This window comes from Gopherus flavomarginatus, chromosome 11 (genome assembly GCF_025201925.1).
Source record: "Gopherus flavomarginatus isolate rGopFla2 chromosome 11, rGopFla2.mat.asm, whole genome shotgun sequence".
Taxonomy (NCBI): domain Eukaryota; kingdom Metazoa; phylum Chordata; order Testudines; family Testudinidae; genus Gopherus; species Gopherus flavomarginatus.
The window spans coordinates 42,578,548-42,590,716 of record NC_066627.1 but is presented as its reverse complement, the minus strand read 5'-3'; the positions used below and the strand labels follow the sequence as shown (position 1 = coordinate 42,590,716).

Sequence of the window (12,169 nt, the reverse complement as noted above, 5' to 3'; positions counted from 1 at the left end):
GGGTGCTCAAATGAATAGAACAGGGGAAGGCTTATCTAATCTGCCTTTTGCAGACCAACCTAGCTATGCAGCATATCTTCTTTAAATGTAATCACCATGCAGCCCTTTCTGCATGGGGACTTGTATTACTTATATGTTTCTATGGTTACATGTTTGAGTTACATCTGTTAAAGTGCACTCCAAAAAGCAAGATCAGATACTCTTTGATTAAGATCATCACATTGAAATATTTATGTAGACTCAAGCATCAAATTATTGACCTGCTTCCTGTGGTTAGTCTATGTGTTCCCTAGGGCATGTGTAAATTGTGTATACATTACAGACAATACATCAACATGGATTTCAGAGACCAAGACTGTGGATTTAATGGGCACAGAGGATCCACTGCATTATTATTTAAACTCTTGCTAGATAAGAAGCAATATGAGGCCCCTCACATTTCGCTTTACTTACTTATTGGTATTTATAAGGCAGATGTGATTAGAGAAGGCAGGATAATTAATTCTAGATATTACCTTGCACTTTGAAAAACCACAATCTGGCAAGGAACAATTGACTGAAGGCTCTAAATAAATAAATTGTGTAACCCATTAACTGCAGCATTAATAGACCAATCTGGAACAAACTCTCAAAGCTAAAGGTTGTGGAAAATTATTATAGTTACTTAACTAATGACAAAAGTAAACAGTTATTAACTCCTAAAAAAAATCTATCATCACTTATATATCTCATTACATGTTCAAAGTACTGCACAAATAATAATTGACCTACTAATCCTAAAAAATCTTGATTTATATCTAGAGCCTGATTTTTAAATATTAGACATTTGATTAATCTAATTTGTATATGAAATCAAAGGACTGTGCATTTGCAATTTAAGTGTGGGTTTGTGTGCCATTTGTGCAATCAAGCTTTGTGCCTAACTTGTTTAAAAGCCAGGCTCCTGATGATTAATTTTTCTATAACTTGTTTCTATTTAAAGGTTTCAAACAGTAAAATTCCAGAGAAGACAAATGAATCCTCAAGCCCTCTACAGTCTAACCCAGTTAATATCAGTATGTGAGATCAATGCTGATCACTCTGTCTCCTTTGCTACTAAAGTCAAGTTAAGCAGCATCCTACACTCCAACACGTGTTTCACTTTAATTACATGTTTTATAATGCTTTCCATACAGGTTCAAGTATGCTATATATATGTCTGCATCCTTAATGATTCATGGCAATTTTTCCTCACCGTTAGGTGGCCTGTGATTGAAAATTGGAACCAGATTGTTGCGCAGAGGAGGCTCTGTTAAAATGACTTTCTAATTGCAGAAGTGTTAGAATTAATCAACTGGTGTTTGTACATAGTTTTACTAAACCACTGTTGGATCAGATCCCTGAAACTGAAATACAAAATCTTGTCATATATTTAAATCTAACAAGTGATGCCAAACCCAAGATGTAGGGCCAATTTCTGGCCGTGACTGGCTAATGAACCATGTATCTACCTTATTCAGTGGTGGAACCTCACATGGATTAAGCTCAATAATATATGGTCATAAGAACACAATTGCTGCTAATGTTGAGAGGAATTTAAATTACTCAGCAGAACTCCCCAGAATGCATCCTTGTTTAAGTTAGCGGGCGTTTAACAGAGTACAGATATGAGGATGAAAAATGTGTAATTTCAGGCACCATGTCCCAGCAAATGGTCAGCTTTGCCCTTCGTACCCCCCTAGGTGTAAGAAATGGTCAAGTAGTTTACAAAATGGGATTTGCAAAGGTGGTTCTGAAAGAGGAAAACAAAAACATCAGCAACAACATTAGATGCTGGAATTAACTGGGGGAAAACTTGGTCCTGTGTATAATATATTATTTTACTGCAGTAGTAGCCCCTGTTATGGATCAGGATTCCGTTGTGCTAGGTGCTGTACAAACATATATACATGCACATTTAAAGAAACATGGTACTTAGCTTTAATAAGTGTCTGAAACTCCATTTTCCCCACTGCCCATTTTAAATTCCTGTTTCTAATCATCTCCCTTCAAAACTCAATTTATTCTAACTTTCATTTTTGACTTTTATGCCCTATATGTCATCAAATGAAAATCAGGATTAAAATGTGTAACTTCAAAAAAAATTATTTGAAATATCATGGAGTCAGGTATTTTAAGGGGTTAAAGATGCAATGAATGTAAAGAGTAGCTTTAGGGAACATTGCTTTTTTTTTTTTTTTTAAATATAAACACATTTCACAAAGTGATACAGCTCCCTTGCAGCTCAGGTATGAAACTTTCATTCTGTTATGTTCTCTCTCACATGGGATCTGATCCCGAGATACTTTGCGTGAGATTGATCCAATGCCCTTTGAATTGCAACTCTTATTATGTTATCAATAGTGCTTGCCGGTTTCTTATTTTCAAGCAGGTGCAATAGTATTGAGCAGAGGCTGAATCTGTAGATAGAGTTTTGACAAATAGAAAGTTTGCAGTTGGCTTTTTCCAGCTCTAACTTTCCTTGTGGTGTGGGATCAGCAACTTGTTCACAAACATACCTGCCCATGAATGTTCATGGACTTCTCTGATGCTGAATCAGACTCTTGGGAGCAGATGCCATAAATTCTTCTTTCATAACTAATCAAATCTTTTTGACCTTTTATCAATCATGCTGGAAATCACAGAACCAGAAAATGTAGAGAGTGTGTGTGTGTGTGTGTGTGTGTGTATATAATGTATGTTTTGTGTGTGTGTGTGTGTGTGAGTGTGAGAGAGAGAGAGGTCAGTGTTGAGTGTTTTTCTTTTCTCCTCCTCACTCCTCCCCCTCAGCACCATTTCTCTCTTACAAGTTATGTATTTGTGGGTTACAAACATAGACCAGAGTCATCAGATACCTAAGCACGTCCTTAACTTTCTGTGTGTGAGTAGTCCCATTCGATGTGAGGATGATCTTGTGTTTTAGGCACTGTACTAAGACTCGGGAAACCAGGCTTCCTTTCCCAGCTCTACCACAGACTGCCTGTGAGACCTTGGGCAAATGGCTTAATACCTCTGGAACTCAGTTCCCCATCTGTAAAATGTGGGAACGGCTTTATTTATTCCACCCTTTGGGCTGTCTTTAGATTGCAACTACTTGTGGCAGGGACTGTCTCTTACTATGTGTTTGTACAATGCCTGGACAATCAGTCTTCTCTTGGTTGAGGCACTAGTGTAATATAGCAAAGAGTCCTGTGGCACCTTATAGACTAACAGACATATTGGAGCATGAGCTTCCATGGGTGAATACTCACTTCGTTGGATGCATGTGTATTCACCCATGAAAGCTCATGCTCCAATACGTCTATTAGTCTATAAGGTGCCACGGGACTCTTTGCTGCTTTTACAGATCCAGACTAACATGGCTACCCCTCTGATAATAGTATAATATAATTAACACCACCAATGAGAGTAGTTGTGTCTGCAGGATGTGGCCCCAAATCATCTGATTTTTGCAGCTTTGACCATTCCATATTATGATGCATGGAAACATTTTGACGTGTTCAAGTAGGGGAACAAACAGAAAAGCTCTTTGTAGAGGACTACACAGGAGAGGCCAGTAATTACTTGAGTGTGATGTATGTGATTATTGCAGCTTTGAAAGAAAAGGGGCTTTTATTTGATATTCATTTTGAAGCTTGTCTGTTAAGATTTGGGTTAAGAACTTATTTTCATTGAAACATGTAACTGTAGTAGCTAGACATCCTCTGCATCTCTTTGTCATCGCTGATTGCCTTTGAAAACACCATGCATTGTTTTTACAGTGTGTAATGCCATCCATGCTGCCTTTGGCATCAATGCCATAATATTGAAGCTGCAGCTGAGAGGTAAAGGAAAAGAAAGCCACTTGTATGCCCATGACTGAGTTCATTCTTATGGTGCATGGAGAAGGCAGCAATTGCAACAAGGAGAGATGAAATATTCAAAAGGCACTCACACTGGGTTTTTGCCAAAATCAAATCTGAACCAACAAAGGAAACAAATGATGTTAGAGCTCAAAATTACTAGCCCAGTTGCCTAGAAACAATGTTTTTTTTTCACCCCTATGTGATGGGCCTGGATTGAGCTACCTAGTCCAAGCTCAGACACCCACATTTGGGCCCAATCCTATGCTCCACGTGCTTTGCTTGCAAGAGGGTGGTCAAAGTGGGGGTAACTGAGCCAAGAAACAGCATGCTCAGTGCCTGCATGGGGGCGGGGAATACATACTTTCAGCAGCACTCTGTCCAGTCTTCCTTCTGTTACCGAAAGATTTGGTTGTGATATAAAGGAAAGGGTGTGGGAGTGACTGAAAATAGAGGCTCGTCAAGGGTCACTACAGATGCAGAGGGCTCCACAGAAGCAAACAAATCATAAAACACTATCACAACTATTTTCATGAGGGTATTGCATGTGCTGAGCTAACATTTGAAGCTCTGGTTACCAGCAATGATATGATACAGCATTTCCACATCTTGGATTTCAAGTTTTAAATGTATTAAACAGCTACTCCATAACATTCAAACTACTGGCGAATTTGGGATTAGAATAAAAGAGGAATGTAAAACACATTTCTTACATGCAGTTCTATATTTCACTTACAAAACAGTAATATCTCTAATAACTCTAATATCTGCCTAACTGCCTGATGTTCCAACTCCGGAAACCGTCCCAGCATGGATAAGTTTTAAAATAACAAACCCCATGAATAATATATATATTCATCAATCTCATTCAACTGCTGTAAAAGCAACATTAAGACGTTCAAGTCTACAGCTTCCACCCCGTTCTGACTTGACTCCTTAAGTATGGGTTAGGTGAGGATAAAAAAAACTGGATAGCGGGCATTAAACAGAGGTCTTGAGTTAAGGGTATCTATTCATGCAAACCAGCAAGGAGGAGCTCTTCAGGATTTTCCAGGGGGAGCTGGATTTTAAAATGGGTGTATTAATAAGCTAGATGTAGAGGGAATATGTGATTATAAAATATGCAGGTAAATTACTATCATGCATATTTTTACTCATGTGTAAAGGCCTATGAAGGTTTGTACTCTGGGCATTGTACTCTGGGTTTGTACTCTGTACCACTGGCTTCAAATGCAGGATTAAAAGAGAAGTGCAGTAGAAAATCTTTGTAGGTGTGGTCCCTAAACTCAGTGGTATGGTTAAAACACATGGGCATGTGGGTGAGTTCCAGAAGAACATTTGTAGTCTAGGTGAAAGGACTCTGAGTTGAATCATGAAATTTCACACATCTAAAAATTGTGTGCTAATAAACTGAAGTAAAGATGTTGCCCAAGCAGTTTAATTTCGATGGGAATGAATTAGTAACTGGAGGGAAAGGATATATTGACAGGGACATTTTCAGTTCAGTGGACAGTGACAATGAAGAAGGCTAAAATGTTGGCCTATATTGAAGGGCTTGTTGCTTTCCAAAGAAACAATCTTTACAGGCCTCTTGTTTCACCACATCTGGAGCAAAGGGTCCAGTTTTTGCCAATTTAATTGATGAAAAATATAGATAAGGTGGAAGGAGTACAATGCAGGGCAAAGAAACAAAAGTAATAGAATGCACTGGCTGATGGAGACCTGATGAAACAGCAATCATTGAGCTTGGTGGGAAGGCAATTAATAGTTGACTGATTGAAGTATTTAAATTGTAAATTAGCTGTGATTTATGACCATCGTAACCTATTCGAAAATCTATTTGACTTGTTGGACAGATCAGAATTTGACCTAAATGGTCCCTGGAGTAAGGGACTGTCGTGCCAGCCACAGATCTGGCACAGCACTATTCACTAACTTCCCATCCCTGACACACTCACCCTCCCATAGATTTTGTTTGGTCTTCAGCACATGTTTAATGTTAACCTAAAACACTCTCCAATTCTACCAGGCTCGTCAAAATGAATTTGGAGGAACAAATCAGAACAGCAATGAATGTTAACCTAAAACCTGAGCACTCTGCATCAATCCAGAAGAGGCCAAGGGAATCCACAGTAGGGTTGTAAAAGGAAGTGCAACGGCATATCCAGCATATGTTATGCCTATAAAAACAGACAGACAGATGATGAGTATTCCTGTATTGGCTGTTGTTTCCTCATGACTTTCCCTAACGAGTTGGTTGAGTTATAGCTGATGTCCTAATGTTTTCCATTGTGCTGTGCTGAGTAATAATAAATGCCTCCCTCTTCCAAAAGAGACAACATAAAAGGAGCAAAAAATCTAGTTTCTCTCACCTTCTGAGCAGTCTGGCAAAGTAACTGCCTAACTTCACGAAGGTCTCTTGCCACAGCATCTTCTGAATGATGACAGGTGATAAAAGAAAACAATGAGGAGTACAAGAGGTTTTATTGTAGACTTTCTAATGGATCTCCCTCCAATCCCAGCCTTAATGTTGATCACATCAGTTGCTTTTCTTTATGTGGCTGGATCAACTTTTGGCATGCACACAACTGTGCGTACCTGGGACACAGATGTTCCATATATAGTGAGATTTTGGACACATCAGCATGAGTTATTGTGCAACTGGAAGAATTCACCATGTCTACTGGCTAAGAGTTTTCAACAGGCTCAGTGCTTGAGCCTACAGTTTTATATTGACATGTACGAGGCATATCTCTTCCACACCTAGAACTCAGGAATCTGATGCGCTGAGCTGACACAGAAGCTGAGAGATCCAACACTACTGTTAGTTCTACAATAGCTCCTTGGTTTTCCACTGGAGGAAGGGTAAGGTACAATGGACTGTTAGTGGGATGGATCAATAGTATCTGTTACTGAAGAAGAACATTGTGTCAATTCTGAAAAAGAATTCTTTAGCTTGGTAGTTTTGTAAGTGATGCCCGGCATAATAGTGCCTTTCTACAAATTAAGTTTCTTTCTTTCTTTCTTTCTTTGGGGGAGGGATAGCTCAGGGGTTTGAGCATTGGCCTACTAAACCCAGGGTTGTGAGTTCAATCCTTGAGGGGGCCATTAAGGGAACTGGGGTAAAAATCTGGGGATTGGTCCTGCTTGGAGCAGGGGGTTGGACTAGATGACCTCCTGAGGTCCCTTCCAACCCTAATAGTCTATGATTCTATGATTCTGTAGCACCCATAGTCCTTGAACTAAATTCTTGGGCGGGTAGACTCTCATTTTATTAAAATTGTCTGTCTTTCTTCACTAGTTAAGCTTTGACACTAATTTGCTCTCTCTTTCTGTGAAGTTCCATTTTTTAATGATCTAAGACCCAAATGAGACTACCAGTCTCTCCTATTCCCTTGGATTGCTGGAAATGTACAATGAAGTAGCTATTTCAGCTTCACCATCTGTTTGAGACACAGTTGCGGGATCTTAAGATCTGGTTTGTGTCTGAAATTCCAGACGACTTCTTCTATGGCCTCTTTCTCCCAAACATTTTTTTTTTGGGGGGGGGAGGCGGGATGGGTGTAAGCCACTTAAAATGATAGGATTGCTTCAGAGTCTCTGTTGTCACCATCTTTCCCTGTGTGATTCTATCTTCTGTGACTCAAATCAAATTTTCCTCACCATTTATCTTCTCTTGAGCAAGGGTGTTTCACCATAGTGTTCTTGACAGCTTTTAACTTAGGTTATAATTAAGTGCGGTCTACTTAAATGCCCCTGAAGTTGCAATAGTATATGTAGTTTTTCCTTAATGTTCTAAACACTTTTGTAGAATTCTGCCCTGTTTAAACATCTACTGGTCTTATGTTTGAAAACACCTGTCATATGAGGATCTGAAAACCTAACGGGTAATGGTGGTGGGGGTGGTCCTTCTCTATCTGATGCACTGCTCCAGCACTGAGCATGCTGCACTAACAAATAAAATTCTCTTTCTGAATGAGATCATGGTGCAGATGTGTTCTGTACATAATATTAATAGGTTGGACTGGATCCCAAGAATCTTAGTGTAAGGAAGCTCCATGTGTAGTTAGAGGAATTTCTATGGGCCTCCCAAGTTTAGAATGTGCTCCTAATCACCTGGCCCTTTCACTCCTTACTCAGCAAAAAAAGTCCTACTGATCTTAATGGGACAACATAGACTCATAACCATGATGGTCCCTTCCGGCCTTAAAGTTTATCAGTGTGACCACATAGATGTTGCAGGCCATAGAACCTCACCCACCCACACATGCAATAGGCCCATAAGCTCTGGCTGAGTTACTAAAGTCCTCCCATCTTGACCGAAAGACTTCAAGTTGCAAAGAATCCACCAGTTACTCTAGTACAAACCAGCAAGTGACCCGTGCCTCAGACATGGCTGAGTGAAGATTGACAGATCAGGCCCTAAATTTGCAATATTGTATTCATTCTCACCAGGGCAGAGAAACTCACCAGCTTTCAAGAACCTAGTCACTTGAGCTCACTGGTGGTACAAGAGTTCACTGAATCTCAACCCAAAATGCATTTATTTTATCATGAAAAAGAAAATTCAAATACAGATGGCTCCAAAAGAACAATCCATCACTCTTACCAACACTACTTGCAGCATTCCTTACATTTAAACTTGTTAAAAGACCCACTGCAGCTGGGAAATGTCCACTTGTTAATGATGCCCACTGCAGACAAAACCTACACTTCATTCTCAGACCATATGCTAAAAGATCACTGCAAGGAGTTGTTATTCATTAAAGGCATGTGAAGGGTCTAATTATTAGCAGATTTGTAGGCCTGTTATTTAGTAACGCATGTTACTGTTAAGCCTGTTGTCTACATGTACTGAACATCATGTATTTTATTTGCTGTAGGAACATTTTATAATATGCTGTTAACATATTTTAAAAACAATCTTACAAAGCAGATTTTGGAACAGAATTTAGCACTGGCCTGTGCATTTGCTGTAATTTTGTAGTAAATCAAGGTAATAACTTTTCATTTGTACAGAGAATACTGTATAATAAAAACCCCACTATAAATATGGGCCTGATTTTTGTCAGAGATAATGAGCAATTGCGGCTCAAATGGCAACAGCCAGAATTGTGGGTACTCAGCACTTCTGAAAATCAAGCTCTGAAAGTATTTGCACAAGCAAGTTCTCTTAGTATCTGCATGGAGTCTGGCCAGTTAGGTACTTTAGACGTCCCTTCCTCATACAGGAAGGAGCTTGTTTTTTAATCACATAAAGAAAAAATGGATAACTTATCCCAGACCTGGGGAAATCTTTTGGAGGATTTGACTCCAAGTAGTACCTCAGCCCAAAAAGACAAGACTTCAGTTCCAACTAGATGTTTCCTAACATATGGCAAAAGACTTTCAGCACAATCTGTTCATAGGAAAGCCCCTGAGTCTGCCATTTGACTTGTCCAAACCAGACAGAAGGAGATCTAGTCTAGTGATTACCTGAAGCATTCCAGGCTCTGGTCCCAGCTGAGTCACTGATTCGCTATATGACTTGGGCAACTATATAACCTTGCAGTGCCTCATTCAACTTGGCTGTAAAATTAGGCAAAAACCAGGAGCTCACTGAAAAACTGATATTGCCCTAGAACTGAGCTCTCCTGGATGGATGGAAAACTAAAGGGTATTGCCTCTGCATCTTCTGATGTCAGTGTCACTGCATGTTCTCCTGGCTAATGATGGGGCAAAAACCACTCATACCGGGACTTGATAGATCAAGAGGAGGGATATGCAACTTGCTTAAACACAGGCCATGCCTACATGGGGGAAAGGAAACTCTAGAAAACACATTAACTAATATCTGTTACCACACTTTCTATCATGATACATTTTTCCAGTGTAGGCCCCACCAAGTAAATTTTGGAGCAGAAGGCCGCTCAGCCCTCCAGTTGTTCAATTAAATCCAAGTATTTGTGCCCCCCCCCCCCAAAAAAATTGAATACTCAGTGTCCTCCCACCAAGAAAAAAGCAGTGGAACACAAGGTCAGGGTGACAGCGTTTCAGTACTGACCTCAGTAAGGGTTTGATCCAAGAACAAAATCTGTATGCCAGGTGCTGAAGGAAAGCCTGTTTGTGCCTAACAAACTGGATTTTTTTCCCCCACAATTCATCCTTGAATAAATGTTACCCTTGTGCTTTTGCCAAGGTCAGTGATGTGATATGGGTTATCTTCCTTTATAAAAGCCATTTAGTTAGGTTAACTGCCCATTACATGGATAACTGCTCTCTTTAAGCATCATCTTCTAACTCTTATTCGATCACAACCCCCCTAATACATTCAAAGAGTACTTCACACCCATGCTGATTACTCTTTGTGTACGTGATTTAGGTTGTGATGCTAAAGTTTGCCATGCATATCTTAAAAATCATATTTATGTAAACACTGTAAATTATTTTGTGGAATTCTACTTTGCTATTGGCACGTTTGTCTGTATAACTTGAGGTATAAATAATGTCTCTTTTGGCCTGAGTTTTTAACTAAGCCATTACTTTTAAACTAGGAAACTCCTTTGAAATACAGTTCAGAAACCGAAAAGTTGAAATTAGGTTCTATTCCTCTGTTGTCTAAAGCAAGGCTTAAATGGAAGCAGGATTGGGATGTAAATGTAAACATTATATTGAAGAATGATCAGGTCTAAAAGTTATTTTGACTGTGTGTGTTTGGTTTTATAACTAAACATAAAACCAAATTATAATTATTTCTATTCGCAAGGAAGTAAGATGAAAATGTAACTATGTAGGATGACAGCTAATTTATGGCTTGGCATAAATTATGCTTAAATCTTTGAAATACAGAGACAAAAACAATTTGTCCACAAATTAGATGGCAAAAATGTTGTAATTTTGCAGGTAAAGCAATACTAGTACTGAAAACATTAGATGTTTACCATTCTTACATTCTAAGACAGTCACCTACAGTCACACTATTTAGTACTGGTCTACCCAATGTTTACCAAACAATATAACTGTTTGCCTAACAAAATCCATATCTGTAAATTACATGAAAAAATAAAATTTAGGTAGAGTTTCCTTAATCTACATAATACAAGAATATACACAGGCTGTAGGTATTGTTGCCTTTTGTTTCCTTTTATAATGCTTTTGCAGTATATTTTTTGGAGAGGGGGAGATTTTTTTGCATACTTTGTGCAGCAGCTGCCATGCCACTGGGATGTTTGGTCTTAAATTATGGAATTTTCATTGAAGAAAATGTGCTGCTAACAGTACCTCTTTTCAAAACAGCATGTGTGTATTTTCCCTTATATTAAATAGATTTTAAAAATTAGATTGTCTGTTACATTTGCTGTTTCCCACATTGATTGATTGTTTTGAAATATATAAGAAAGAGCTGAAATTAGATTGTATGCATATAATTTTCCTTTCACTAGTCACTTTTGCCTCCAGAAATCAAATAGCAGAAGCATAGATTCCTCGCTTTCAGTCAGTATTGTCCCTTAAGCAGAAAGTCTAGCACTTCATGTTAGAGGCATCCTTTGTTCCCTTTATGTGAGGTATGGCCACAATTGGGCATCAGAGAAATCCTCTATCGTTTCCATTAATTTCATTGTTTTATCTTGTTGCAGAGCTACAAAGATGTTCAGAATTTTTTGATAAGGAAAACGAATCAAACTTAAAATTGTCATAATTATTAATATATAGTCTGCTTCTCTGGGAATGATTTTGGCAAGCAAACCCATCAAAGAAGGCTGGGAGTGTTTAATCACAATCTGCAAAAGAGGAACTAAGGCCTGATCTAAAACCCATTTAATTCAAGAGGCACTTCTCTCCTGGCTTCCTTTAACTTTGGGTTCAGACCTTGAGTTCTATGTTTAGAATTCAATATATTGGGCCACTAGGATTTACCCATCTTTCATTGTCTCAGGGTGGTAGAAACCACACAGCTTACCCTGTTTTGTTTAATCATTCCATAATTCAGTAGCCCTCACAAAGAAACCTTACAACTCATAAATGGTCCACTGTTTATATAAAGCCAGGGCAAATTGGAGCATAGCCTCTGCTTCTAGTTACTTGTTGTTGGGCCTTTCCTTGCAGTCACATCACACTCAAGCTATGTGGAGTTTTTGAGTTGACTAGAGGAAATCTTTGCCCAGCAGAACCAACCTTTTCCTTATTCCAAAGGATCATCATCACTTTGATACTGGCACTTTGAAATGATACAGTCACCTCTAAAGACATCTGTATTTAATGGAAGAACTATTCTTTCAGTCCTGGCTGGATCCCTGCCCTGCTTGCCCCCTAGTTTCCTCCTGGAAGAA

General features: G+C 38.9%; 1 protein-coding gene across 5 annotated transcripts in view; it reads right to left on the bottom strand.

Annotated features, from left to right (window-relative positions):
* PHACTR3 (phosphatase and actin regulator 3) overlaps positions 1–12,169 on the bottom strand; it is a 171,018-nt gene that overhangs the window by 157,463 nt on the left and 1,386 nt on the right. Inside the window, exon 1 of one of the 5 annotated variants that reach the window (XM_050917783.1) lies at positions 6,233–6,254. The exons of the other annotated variants lie outside the window; for them this stretch is intronic. The gene's annotated coding sequence lies outside the window, so the exon portion shown is untranslated. Of the gene's footprint in view, positions 1–6,232; positions 6,255–12,169 lie in introns of those variants that run through there. 5 annotated transcript variants of the gene reach the window in all.